Here is a 13847-nt window from a genome sequence, read left to right as displayed (position 1 = left end):
CGATCCCACTCCAGAGTACAGGACTCGGTGTAACGCTCATTCCTACGACGATAAACGCGAATCCGATTACAACAAGTGACCATAATCAATTACAAAAAGAAAAGTGGCCTGAGCAAGCTTCTTTCTAGCCATAAGCGAGAAGCAAGTCTTAGTACGAAAATAAAAACCCAATTTCAATTTAAGCTTCCTCACAAGATTATCCACATGACCTTTAAAGGACAACTTGTCATCCAACCATATACCTAGGTATTTGTAGGATGACACTTTTTCAATGGATAAGCCACCAGATGTGACAATGCTAACCTTCTCTGGCTGAGTGCAAGCTCTAGTAAAGGTCATGAATTTAGTTTTTTTGTACATTCAAGACCAGTTTGATACCATAAAGGGAGGCCTGCAGTGACTGAAAATAAGTCTGGAGCTCTTCAACAGCCTGAACCAACTGATTGCAGCATTACCGCAAAAATGGAAGAGGAAAGTGGAAGAGGGTAAGGAACCTGTCTGTCGGTGATGCATTAAAGACCAAAATTGGCACATGGTTTATGAACTGATACACAAAACGACACCGGATTCCAAACAGTTTTTCTATTTAAATTATTATACAAAATTCTTGCAAGCAACAGAATGTTATGTATACAGTGGGGAGAACAAGTATTTGATAACCTGCAAAATTGGCAGTGTTTCCTACTTACAAAGCATGTAGAGGGCTGTAATTTTTATCATAGGTACACTTCAACTGTGAGAGACGGAATCTAAAACAAACATCCAGAAATTCACATTGTATGATTTTTAAGTAATTAATTTGCATTTTATTGCATGACATAAGTATTTGATACATCAGAAAAGCAGAACTTAATATTTGGTACAGAAACAATTACAGAGATCATACGTTTCCTGTAGTTCTTGACCAGGTTTGCACACACTGCAGCAGGGATTTTGGCCCACTCCTCCATACAGACCTTCTCCAGATCCTTCAGGTTTTGGGGCTGTCGCTGGGCAATACGGACTTTCAGCTCTCTCCAAAGATTTTCTATTGGGTTCAGGTCTGGAGACTGGCTAGGCCACTCCAGGACCTTGAGATGCTTCTTACGGAGCCAGTCCTTAGTTGCCCTGGCTGTGTGTTTCGGGTCGTTGTCATGCTGGAAGACCCAGCCACGACCCATCTTCAATGCTCTTACTGAGGGAAGGAGGTTGTTGGCCAAGATCTCGCGATACATGGCCCCATCCATCCTCCCCTCAATACGGTGCAGTTGTCCTGTCCCCTTTTCAGAAAAGCATCCCCAAAAATGATGTTTCCACCTCCATGCTTCACGGTTGGGATGGTGTTCTTGGGGTTGTACTCATCCTTCTTCTTCCTCCAAACACTGCGAGTGGAGTTTAGACCAAAAAGCTCTATTTTTGTCTCATCAGACCACATGACCTTCTCCCATTCCTCCTCTGGATCATCCAGATTGTCAATGGCAAACTTCAGACAGGCCTGGACATGCACTGGCTTGAGCAGGGGGGCCTTGCGTGCGCTGCAGGATTTTAATCCATGACGGCGTAGTGTGTTACTAATGGTTTTCTTTGAGACTGTGGTCCCAGCTCTCTTCAGGTCATTGACCAGGTCCTGCCGTGTAGTTCTGGGCTGGTCCCTCACCTTCCTCATGATCATTGATGCCCCATGAGGTGAGATCTTGCATGGAGCACCAGACCGAGGGTGATTGACCGTCATCTTGAACTTCTTCCATTTTCTAATAATTGCGCCAACAGTTGTTGCCTTCTCACCAAGCTGCTTGCCTATTGTCCTGTAGCCCACCCCAGCCTTGTGCAGGTCTACAATTTTATCCCGGATGTCCTTACACAGCTCTCTGGTCTTGGCCATTGTGGAGAGGTTGGAGTCTGTTTGATTGAGTGTGTGGACAGGTGTCTTTTATACAGGTAACAAGTTCAAACAGGTGCAGTTAATACAGGTAATGAGTGGAGAACAGGAGGGCTTCTTAAAGAAAAACTAACAGGTCTGTGAGAGCCGGAATTCTTACTGGTTGGTAGGTGATCAAATACTTATGTCATGCAATAAAATGCAAATGAATTACTTAAAAATCATACAATGTGATTTTCTGGATTTTTGTTGTAGATTCCGTCTCTCACAGTTGAAGTCTACCTATGATAAAAATTACAGACCTCTACATGCTTTGTAAGTATGAAAACCTGCAAAATCGGCAGTGTATCAAATACTTGTTCTCCCCACTGTATTTTGGGGATACAACCATCCCAGCTCTGCAGATTTTGCTACGAAGAGACAGAATCATTTGATCATTTGTTTTGATACTGTCCATATGTAGCTTGTTTTTGGTCACAGGTTCAGGAATGGCTGAAGAATTGGAACATTTATCTGGAACTCTGCAAATAGTACTGCTGTGTGATTTAAAAATTAATTGTCAATTGATCAGTAATATAATAATCTTAGTAAAAAAAAGGCATCTTTAATTTAGAATCTGTGGAAACTATGAGAATAGAACATTTGTGAAACATCACAGCACAGTTGGAAATCAGGATGATGTTCAAAGATAGATGGGAGGGGTTGAGTGGAGCTGAAGGGACTAAAAACAGCAAGATAACTAATGTAAAATATACTGTGTCTGTAAAAAAAATAATAACAAAAATATATATATTATTTATATATATATATATATATATATATATATATATATATATATATATATATATATATATATATACATATATATATATATATAGTACATTTGCAAAGTATTGAGACCCCTTGACTTCTTACACATTTTGTTAAGTTACAGCCTTATTCTAAAATGTATTAAATAAATCAAAATTCTCAGCAATCTACACACAATACCCCATAATGACAAAGCAAAAGCTGGTTTATGTAAATGTTTGCAAATGTATAAAAAAAAAACGTATTTACATAAGTATTCAGACCCTTTCCTATGACTGGAAATTGAGCTCAGGTGCATCCTGTTTCCATTGATCATCCTCGAGATTTTTCTACAACTTGATTGGAGTCCAGCTGTGGTAAATTCAATTGATTGGACATGATTTGGAAAGGTACACACCTGTCTATATAAGGTCCCACAGTTTACAGTGCATGTCAGAGAAAAAAACAAGCCATGAGGTCGAAGGAATTGTCTGTAGAGCTCCGAGACAAGATTGTGTCGAGACACAGATCTGGGGTAGAAAAAATGTCTGTAGCATTGAAGGTCCCCAAAAACACAATGGACTCCATCATTCTTAAATAGAAGAAGTTTGGAACCACCAAGACTCTTCCTAGAGCTGGCCGCCCGGCCAAACTTGATGAAAACTTGCTCCAGAGCGCTCAGGACCTCAGACAGGGGCGAAGATTCACCTTCCACCAGGGCAACAACCCTAAGCACACAGCCAAGACAATGCAGGAGTGGCTTCGGAACAAGTCTCTGAATGTCCTTGAGCAGCCATGCCAGAGCCCGGACTTGAACCCAATCAAACATCACTGTAGAGACCTGAAAATAACTGTGCAGCGACGCTCCCCATCCAACCTGACAGAGCTTGAGAGGATGGGAGAGGAATGGGAGAAACTACCCAAATACAGGTGTGCCAAAGAAGACTTGCTGTAGTCACTGCCAAAGACCCTTCAAAAAAGAACTGAGTAAAGGGTCTGAATATGTAAATGTTATATTTCAGTTTTTTGTTTGTTATTTAAATGAGAAAAAAATTGTAAAAACCTGTTTTTGCTTTGTCATTATGGAGTATTGTGTGTAGATTGATGAGGGGGGAAAAAACTATTTAATCAAATTTAGAATAAGGCTGTAACGTAACAAAATGTGGAAAAAGTCAGGGGATCTGAATACTTTCCGACTGCACTGTAGTGCTTTTTCATGAAGTGGTCATGGTCTGATTCTACTGACTTGTGTCTGATTCTATAGTAGCAAGCTAGCCAGCCACAACAAGAGAGGGCTACTGCAGGATTTATATTTTACCAGTAAAATATATGATACCTAGAGTTGAAGTCGGAAGTTAACATACACCTTAGCCAAATACATTTAAACTCTCTCTCAGTGTTTCACAATTCCTGACATTTAATCCAAATAAAAAGTCCCTGTCTTAGGTCAGTTAGGATCACCACTTTATTTTAAGAATGTGAAATGTCAGAATAATAGTAGAGAGAATTATTTATTTCAGCTTTTATTTCTTTCATCACATTCCCAGTGGGTCAGACGTTTGCATACACTCAATTAGTATTTGGTAGCATTGCCTTTAAATTGTTTAACTTGAGTCAAACGTTTTGGGTAGCCTTCCACAAGCTTCCCACAATAAGTTGGGTGGATTTTGGCCCATTCCTCCTGACAGAGCTGGTGTAACTGAATCAGGTTTTACAGGCCTTCTTGCTCGCACATGCTTTTTCAGTTCTGCCCACCAATTTTCTATAGGATTGAGGTCAGGGCTTTGTGATGGCCACTCAAATACCTTGACTTTGTTGTCCTTAAGCCATTTTGCCACAACTTTGGAAGTATGCTTGGAGTCATTGTCCATTTGGAAGACCCATTTGCGACCAAGCTTTAACTTCCTGACTGATGTCTTGAGATGTTGCTTCAATACATCCAAATAATTTTCCTTCCTCATGATGCACATTCCATTTAGTGTATGTAAACTTCTGACCCACTGGAATTGTGATTCAATGAATTATAAGTGAAATAATCTGTCTGTTAACAGTTGTTGGAAAAAATTACTTGTGTCATGCACAAAGCGGATGTCCTAACCAACTTGCAAAAACTATAGTTTCTTAACAAGACATTTGCGGAGTGGTTGAAAAACAAGTTTTTATGACTCCAACCTAAGTGTATGTAAACTTGCGACTTCAATTGTATATTTTTGTTCAGTGTACAAGATACTGTAGAATATCAGATCCAGAGTAGCCAAATGAGGTGATAGGTGGGAATGAGGAGGACCCATGATTGTACAAAAACATTACTTGAAGTTATTACAGATGCAGGATACATGGCTTGTCTCAAAAAACAGTTGTCCATACTCACAAAAACGACAGATGACGGTGAGTCTAAAGCTCAGCTCCTCAAGAGGGTTCATACCTCAGCTAAGACTAGGCCTAAATGCTAAACAGCATAACTAGGGATTACCCCTTTTCCAGCTCTAAACAGAACCTTACTCTACCCTTACTGGTACTAAAGAGAGTCTACCAGAACAGTCTAAATAAACTGCCTGAACAAACAGGACACAACAAACAAACTGCTATGGAGCACATCGTAAAATGATGTTCAACCCTAAGCTGAGAGAAGAGGGCAGCATTTATCCCTTTGCGCCTCAACCCGACCCACACTTTTTAAATTAACCAACGAGAATGAGCATTTTATTAGAATAACTTTACTTTATTAATTAGACCAGGTCAAATTGGCCAGTATAAACAAGTGTTCATTTTCTTGGTGTTACATTTTTTTGTGTTAAGAGGTGTTGATGTAAGAGTTGTTTTTACACCCTCTGTGCTAATATAACTCCCAGTTGAGAGTTACTGTACAGAGGTTGGGCAGTGGCACTGAGCAGTGTTGATTGAGCTTTCGGTTTTAACTTGAAACTTCCTTTTCATCTAATTGCCGATGGTGCAAGGGCAGCTGGAATTGTGAAGTGTGAAAGGTAAGTGATATGTTCATGTTTTAATATATTTTTTAATAAGTTAGCTGGTGGCCAAACTTGTTATATCGGCTAAGTTAATGGTCAAAATCTTTGTTTGTAAATTTGTCTACATCTGCGAAGTTTAGATTTAGAAAGTTGATGACTAGCTAATGTGGTTAGTTAACATTTGCGCTAGATTAATTAGCTATCTAGCTAAATGTTAGCGGGAACTTTGTCTCAACTTCATTAGTTCTCTAAAATTAGCAAACTATTCGATTTAAGAAAATGAATTCGAAATCCAAAAGGATCAGAGTAAGGCTGTACAGTTACTGTAGGTGATTTCAATCATGTGCATGTTGAGTTCATGAGTGAGGCCAACTAACAGTAGTGGTGCAGCAGGAGCATGGTGTGATAAATTTGAGCCTTGTTTGGTGCAGCATGTAGCTAGCCTGGAAGTGAAGGAAACAACATGGCTAATATCTGCTAATTTGTTCTTGAAAACGCATATACATAAGGATGTTTGTCTGGCCAAAAATGGCTAGACATCTAGCTAGCTATATCTAGCTACAACATCAAACTCAACATCTTGTAAATTAGTGCTAACGTTAGCTAGCTAACGCACATGGCCAGACGTGATAGGGTTGTCCTCGGTCTTTTAGATGAACATGTCTATGGTGTGTGCTTGTTCTTAATCACAGCTCAGACATTGTGTTGAAGACAATACGGCTTGAAATGTATTGGCCAGTTTCTTTCCTATATATAGGGGCGGCAGGGTAGCCTAGTGGTTAGAGCATTGGACTAGTAACCGAAAGGTTGCAAGTTAATCCCCGAGCTGACAAGGTACAAATCTGTTGTTCTGCCCCACTGTTCCTCGGCCGTCATTGAAAATAAGAATTTGTTCTTAAAACCTGTTGGGGATAGGGGGCAGTATTTGCACGGCCGGATAAAAAACGTACCCAATTTAATCTGGTTACTACTCCTGCCCAGTAACTAGAATATGCATATAATTATTTGATCTGGATAGAAAACACCCTAAAGTTTCTAAAACTGTTTGAATGGTGTCTGTGAGTATAACAGAACTCATTTGGCAGGCCAAAACCTGAGAAGATTCCAAACAGGAAGCGCTCTCTCTGACCATTTCATGGCCTTCTTGATCATCTCTAACCAAAACAGGGGATCTCTGGCATAACGTGACATTTTCTAACGCTCCCATAGGCTCTCAGAAGGCGCCAGAAAGATGAATGGTGGATAATGGTCGATCTGAGGACAATGAGACTGGAGGCGCGTGCACGAGCCGACACCATGTTTACTTTCTCTCTCTTTGAACGAAAACAACGACTCCCGGTCGGAATATTATCGCTTTTTTAAGAGAAAAATAGCATAAAAATTGATTTTAAACAGCGGTTGACATGCTTCGAAGTACGGTAATGGAATATTTAGAATTTTTTTGTCACGAAACGCGTCGGGCGCGTCACCCTTCTTTACCCTTCGGATAGTATCTTGAACGCACGAACAAAACGCCACTATTTGGATATAACTATGGATTATTTGGGACCAAACCAACATTTGTTATTGAAGTAGAAGTCCTGGGAGTGCATTCTGACGAAGAACAGCAAAGGTAATCAAACTTTTCTAATAGTAAATCGGAGTTTGGTGAGTACCACACTTGGTGGGTGTCAAAATAGCTAGCCTGTGATGGCCGGGCTATCTACTCAGAATATTGCAAAATGTGCTTTCACCGAAAAGCTATTTTAAAATCGGACATAGCGAGTGCATAAAGGAGTTCTGTATCTATAATTCTTAAAATAATTGTTATGTTTTTTGTGAACGTTTATTGTGAGTAATTTAGTAAACTCACCGGAAGTGTTTGGTGGGAATGCTAGTCACATGCTAGTCACATGCTAATGTAAAAAGCTGTTTTTTGATATAAATATGAACTTGATTGAACAAAACATGCATGTATTGTATAACATAATGTCCTAGGATTGTCATCTGATGAAGATCATCAAAGGTTAGTGCTGCATTTAGCTGTGGTTTGGGTTTATGTGACATTATATGCTAGCTTGAAAAATGGGTGTCTGATTATTTCTGGCTGGGTACTCTGCTGACATAATCTAATGTTTTGCTTTCGTTGTAAAGCCTTTTTGAAATCGGACAGTGTGGTTAAATTAACGAGAGTCTTGTCTTTAAAATGGTGTAAAATAGTCATATGTTTGAGAAATTGAAGTAATAGCATTTCTAAGGTATTTGAATATCGCACCACGGGATTACACTGGCTGTTGAGTAGGTGGGACGCAAGCGTTAGCTTGCTAGTTTGGTTGGTTGGTTGATTTCACTGGAATATTGCCTTGCCAAGCCCCGGTTCTGCAGGCAGGCATCATTAAAGTGGCATTCGGAACAAATGGTTGATCCCCTGCAGGGAAGACAAGGGGGAGAGGGTATAATGGGGCATTTTGTGTGATTGTTTCTATATCTACAGCTACACCATAAAATGTTTGCAACCAAATTTTACTTAAATATGACATTGTGTGTAATTGCGGTGTAACATGTTGAAGGTCCAATACCAAAAATGTAAGAAGTTCATGAAGTTGCAGCCTGGGTTCTCTTATGGAGATTTCATCAATCAAGTTGAATATATGAACTGTCTGATGTGTTCTTAATTGAACCCTTGGGCTTGATTTGGGTCAGACCCATTCTGTAGCCCCCTAGGTGGCTTATCTCCTTGTATTCTGATTAGTCTCTGTTTTTGTAGACCAAAATAGGTTTGGACTGCCCTTTGCAGCACAAATACACAATTTGATGATTCCCAAACGGAGGTGGAGGATGTCCTGCTGGACCTGATTGAGGCCAATCCAGACCTGTGCCTCACAATCAAAGATCTTGATGAAGGTATCTTTCTACAGTCTCACATAATGATATCAAATAACATGATGTATAGATTGATTGCTTTGATCCATTTTTTGTGCTCAGACTTTTCTCCTACAGGCTGTTCGACACCTAGTTCGTGCACAGACACATTATCCCTCTCGTCAAGTGACTTAGACCTGAGATCTCCAGAAAGACTGTCTAAAAAGGCCCACACAACATTAGGAGATGAGGCCATCGACTCCGCAGCAGAAAAAGAGGTATAGTTACAACTGATATTGGAGGTTGATAATCCCATTTCCGTGTTTGCTCTTCATGGAGATTCTGACAGCATAAACCAACCCTAAATTATTTTACTTTTCTCTTGTTTTAACAGATGTTCCAAGATGCCCTGACTAGTAGACCTGGCGGGCAAGACATATTCGAAGGGTACCAGACAACCAAAACATTGCACCACAGAACCAGGAGAGAGATGATTGCCATCTTAGTCAGCCACATGAAAGAGATGCATGAGTAAGCTTCTCATTAGCCAATCTGGCCACAAACAATGGATCAAAACAATCAATCTATACATTCATGTTATTTGGCATCATTATGAGACTGTAGAAAGATACAGTACATTCATCAACAAAACTAAGGTTAAACATATTTGCTGTGAGTATGCTCTATTGTTTTTGAGTAGGAGGCTTCCCACTCATCAACAGAGAGAATGTTATGCTCTTGGAATTCAGGAGGCCCAACCCATAGGTGGAAAACTGACCTGGACCACCAGCTTGTTGGTGATGCTTGCAAGGAGGCCATATCATTCCTTGTTCACTCGGCCAATGAAAACTAATTTATCAGAAGATGTAGGAGGTATTCCAGTGTCTCCAGGAGCTAGTTTATAGTCCAGACAAAAGCACAGATGTCCTCAGTCTTTCCCAGGTTTCTGGGAATCATAGGATTGGTGAGTTATGTAGTATGTCTTGGAATCAGAACTACAGGCTATTTGTCTGATTGAGAACAGGATTTTGTGTTGGTCATAAAGTTGAGTTGATCCACTTTGTTTTAGGTGAATCAGGACTTTTTGCTGATGTTTGAAGATGAAACATCCTCTAAGCTCCATGAAAAGTGGGACACAGTATTGAAGCCTAAAGTCATCAAACTGGCAAAATCCCTGACTACCACCGCTCCTGAAGTCTGCAGAAAAACTGCCGGAGAATGACAGCGAAACCAGTTAGTGGATTCCCTCGTGGGTAGTGCAATATTTCAAATTCAGCGTATTGTTTTATGTGATTTGGGGTTTGCTTTTTCTATCCCTCAGACTGGGACAATGATGTGTCCTCCCTGCTGCTGATTCATCTCCTCCCACCATCAGCAGGAGGGAAGAGGACCAAGCTCAGTGCCAGTGATCATGTGGGCAGTCTAGTGCACTTTCATAAGGTAAGATGATACAGTAATTGTTGTGTAATTTCTTTATTGGGTTGTCTCTTCATTGTCTTAACATGTGGAGAGTGACTTAAGACCCTTTGTGTGTTGCAGTCATGCTCCAGCATTGAAGACCATCTTGATGGGAGCCATGGTCGACAGCCATACTTCCTTGCCGTCGGAAGAAGACAGAGCAAGATTGACAACTACTACATTGTGGTGGACAAGAGGCTAGTTCCCTGCCAGGCAACTAGTGGTCTGTGTGCATTTGATGAACTGTTCAAAGTCCACTTTCTCTTCAACCTGACAAACTCAGTAAAAAAATAAACGTCAACTGCATTTATTTTCAGCAAACTTAACGTGTGTAAATATTTGTATGAACATAACAAGATTCAACAACTGAGACATAAACTGAACAAGTTCCACAGACATGTGACTAACAGAAATGGAATAATGTGTCCCTGAACAAAGGGGGGTTCAAAATCAAAAGTAACAGTCGGTATCTGGTGTGGCCACCAGCTGCATTAAGTACTGCAGTGCATCTCCTCCTCATGGACTGCATCAGATTTGCCAGTTCTTGCCGTGAGATGTTACCCCACTCTTCCAAGGCACCTGCAAGTTCCCAGGCATTTATGGGTGGAATGGCCATAGCTCTCCCCCTCCGATCCAACAGGTCCCAGACGTGCTCAATGGGACTGAGATCCGGGCTCTTCGCTGGCCATGGCAGAACACTGACATTCCTGTCTTGCAGGAAATCACACACAGAATGAGCAGTATGGCTGGTGGAATTGTCATGCTGGAGGGTCATGTCAGGATGAGCCTGCAGGAAGGATACCACATGAGGGAGGAGGATGTCTCCCTGTAACGCACAGCGTTGAGATTGCCTGCAATGACAACAAGCTCAGTCCGATGATGCTGTGACACACCGCCCCAGACCATGACGGACCCTCCACCTCCAAATCGATCCCGCTCCAGAGTACAGGCCTCGGTGTAATGCTCATTCCTTCGACGATAAACACGAATCCGACCATCACCCCTGGTGAGACAAAACCCCGCCTCGTCAGTGAAGAGCACTTTTTGCCAGTCCTGTCTGGCCCAGCGACGGTGGGTTTGTGCCCATAGGCGACATTGTGCCAGTGATGTCTGGTGAGGACTTGCCTTACAACTGGCCTACAAGCCCTCAGTCCAGCCTCTCTCAGCCTAACGAGGACAGTCTGAGCACTGATGGAGGGATTGTGCGTTCCTGGTGTAACTCGGGCAGTTGTTGTTGCCATCCTGTACCTGTCCTGCAGGTGTGATGTTCGGATGTACCGATCCTGTGCAGTTGTTACACGTGGTCTGCCACTGCGAGGACGATCAGCTGTCCATCCTGTCTCCCTGTAGCGCTGTCTTAGGCGTCTCACAGTACAGAATTTTGAACTTATTGCACTGGCCACATCTGCAGTCCTCATGCCTCCTTGCAGCATGCCTTAGGCACGTTCACGCAGATGAGCAGGGACCCTGGGCATCTTTCTTTTGGTGTTTTTCAGAGTCAGTAGAAAGGCCTCTTTAGTGTCCTACGTTTTCATAACTGTGATCTTAATTGCCTACCGTCTGTAAGCTTTTGGTGTCTTAACGACCGTTCCACAGGTGCATGTTCATTAATTGTTTATGGTTCATTGAACAAGCATGGGAAACAGTGTTTAAACCCTTTACAATGAAGATCTGTGAAGTTTTTTGGGATTTTTCATTTTGTTACGTTACAACCTTGTTCTAAAATGTATTAAATCTTTTTTTGCCCTCATCAGTCTACACACAATACCCCATAATGAAAAAGCAAAAACAGATTTTTAGAAATGTTTGCAAGTGTATATATATAAAAATATATATATAAAATCAAATATATATATAAAAAATGAAATATAACATTTACAGAAGTATTCAGACTTTGTTGAAGAACATTTGGCATTGATTACAGCCTCGTGTTTTCTTGGGTATGATGCTACAAGCTTGGCACACCTGTATTTGGGGAGTTTCTCCCATTCTTCTCTGCAGGTCCTCTCAAGCTCTGTCTGGTTGGATGGGGAGTGTCGCTGCACAGCTATTTTCTGGTCTCTTCAGAGATATTCGATTGGGTTAAAGTCCGGCTCTGGCTGGGCCACTCAAGGACATTCAGAGACTTGTCCCGAAGCCACTCCTGTGTTGTCTTGGCGGTGTGCTTAGGGTTGTTATCCCGTTTGGAAGGTGAACCATCGCCCCAGTCTCAGGCCCTGAGAGCTCTGAAGCAGGTTTTCATCAAAGATCTCTCTGTACTTTGCTCCGTTCATCTTTCCCTTTATCCTGACTAGTCTTCCAGTCCCTGTCAGTGAAAAACATCTCCACAGCATGATGCTGCCACCACCATGCTTCACCGTAGGACGGTATTGGCCAGGTGATGAGCGATGCCTGGTTTCCTCCAGACGTGATGCTTGGAATTCAGGTCAAAGAGTTCAATCTTGGCTTCATCAGACCAGAGAATCTTGTTTCTCATGGTCTGAGAGTCCTTTGGGTGCCTTTTGGGAAACAAGTGGCCTGTCATGTGCCTTTTACTGAGGAGTGGCCACTCTACCGTAAAGGCCCTATTGGTGGAGTGCTGCAGAGATGGTTGTCTTTCTGGAAGGCTCTCCCATCTCCACAGAGGAAATCTGGAGCTCTGTCAGAGTGACCATTGGGATCTTGGTCACCTCCCTGACCAAGGCCCTTCTCCCCCAATTGCTCAGTTTGGTCGGGCGTCCAGCTCAAGGAAATCTTGGTGGTTCCAAACTTCTTCTATTTAAGAATGATGGAGGCCACTGTGTTCTTCTGGACCTTCAATGCTGCAGAAATGTTTTGGTACCCTTCCCCAGATCTGTGTCTCAACACAATCCTGTCTTGGAGCACTACGGACAATTCCTTTGACCTCATGGCTTGGTTTTTGCTCTGACATGCACTGTCAACTGTGGGACCTTATATAAAATAGACAGGAGTGTGCCTTTCCAAATCATGTCCAATCAATTGAAATGACCACAGGTGGACTCCAACCAAGTTGAAGAGCTCAATTTCGAGTCTCAACCAAAGGGTCTGAATTCTTATGTAAATAAGGTATTACGGTTTTTATTTTGAATTAGTTGTCCACGGACACAGATCTGTGGTCTTATGTCATAACTCCCGGGTCAGTTTCTACCTGACACTGCATAATTTGTCATAAACAGATATCAATGACAGACAACCCCCACACACATCTCATTCACTCTAAATTATAGAGTCTTAATGAACATAATTAAAGCCCACAGCCACAGGAGAACATATCCCTACCTAATTACAAACCCCCGACATCAGTCCCCCACAAACTGGATGTTTACAACCATGGGGAAACCACGTGGATGAAAAAAACACATTCTATTACCTCCTGCCAAGCCCCCCTCATAAATCATGAGGTGTGAAAAACAGTTTGACAGATTTAACCCTACTGATATGTTTCAAGATGAACATCTCCACATGGTCTACCTTCCCTATATGCCTGGGCCAATATTAAAATGTAATCAAAATGCTAACAATACAGTTCTGAAAATGTAATAGTTGTTGTTTATATCGTAGTTTCTTTGTTTTATCTCGATCGCCCACTGGAGTTTATATTTGACCAATTACCTACTTTTTTTTTACCACTACATCACTGATTTTAATACGGAATAGTGAGTCGTATTCTAATAATTGATGTGAATGTGATAATACAATCATCTGTGGCCTCCATCGATGTCTGTTTGTGCAGAGCTTGATTAGTAATGCCTAAGAATACCAATATGAACGCTATATAATTTGAAACAATACCTTTTTATGTAAAGAGTTCATGATTTTAAGCAAATCACAGTCACTGATGCTACGTGTCAGTGTGAATCATTTCTCATATTTCCCTCCGTTCAGGGGTATAACATTACAATTGTATAGATATTAGCTATGTGTTTGTAGAT

General features: G+C 41.5%; 1 pseudogene; it reads left to right on the top strand.

Annotated features, from left to right (window-relative positions):
• The first annotated feature begins 462 nt into the window (after positions 1-462).
• LOC145861839 (uncharacterized) lies at positions 463-10209 on the top strand (annotated as a pseudogene).
• Positions 10210-13847: the final 3638 nt, after the last annotated feature.

Source organism: Salmo salar, chromosome 18, assembly GCF_965601325.2.
Source record: "Salmo salar chromosome 18, fSalSal1, whole genome shotgun sequence".
NCBI lineage: Eukaryota > Metazoa > Chordata > Actinopteri > Salmoniformes > Salmonidae > Salmo > Salmo salar.
The sequence above is the reverse complement of the archived record's forward strand: the minus strand, read 5'-3'. Positions and strand labels throughout refer to the sequence as shown.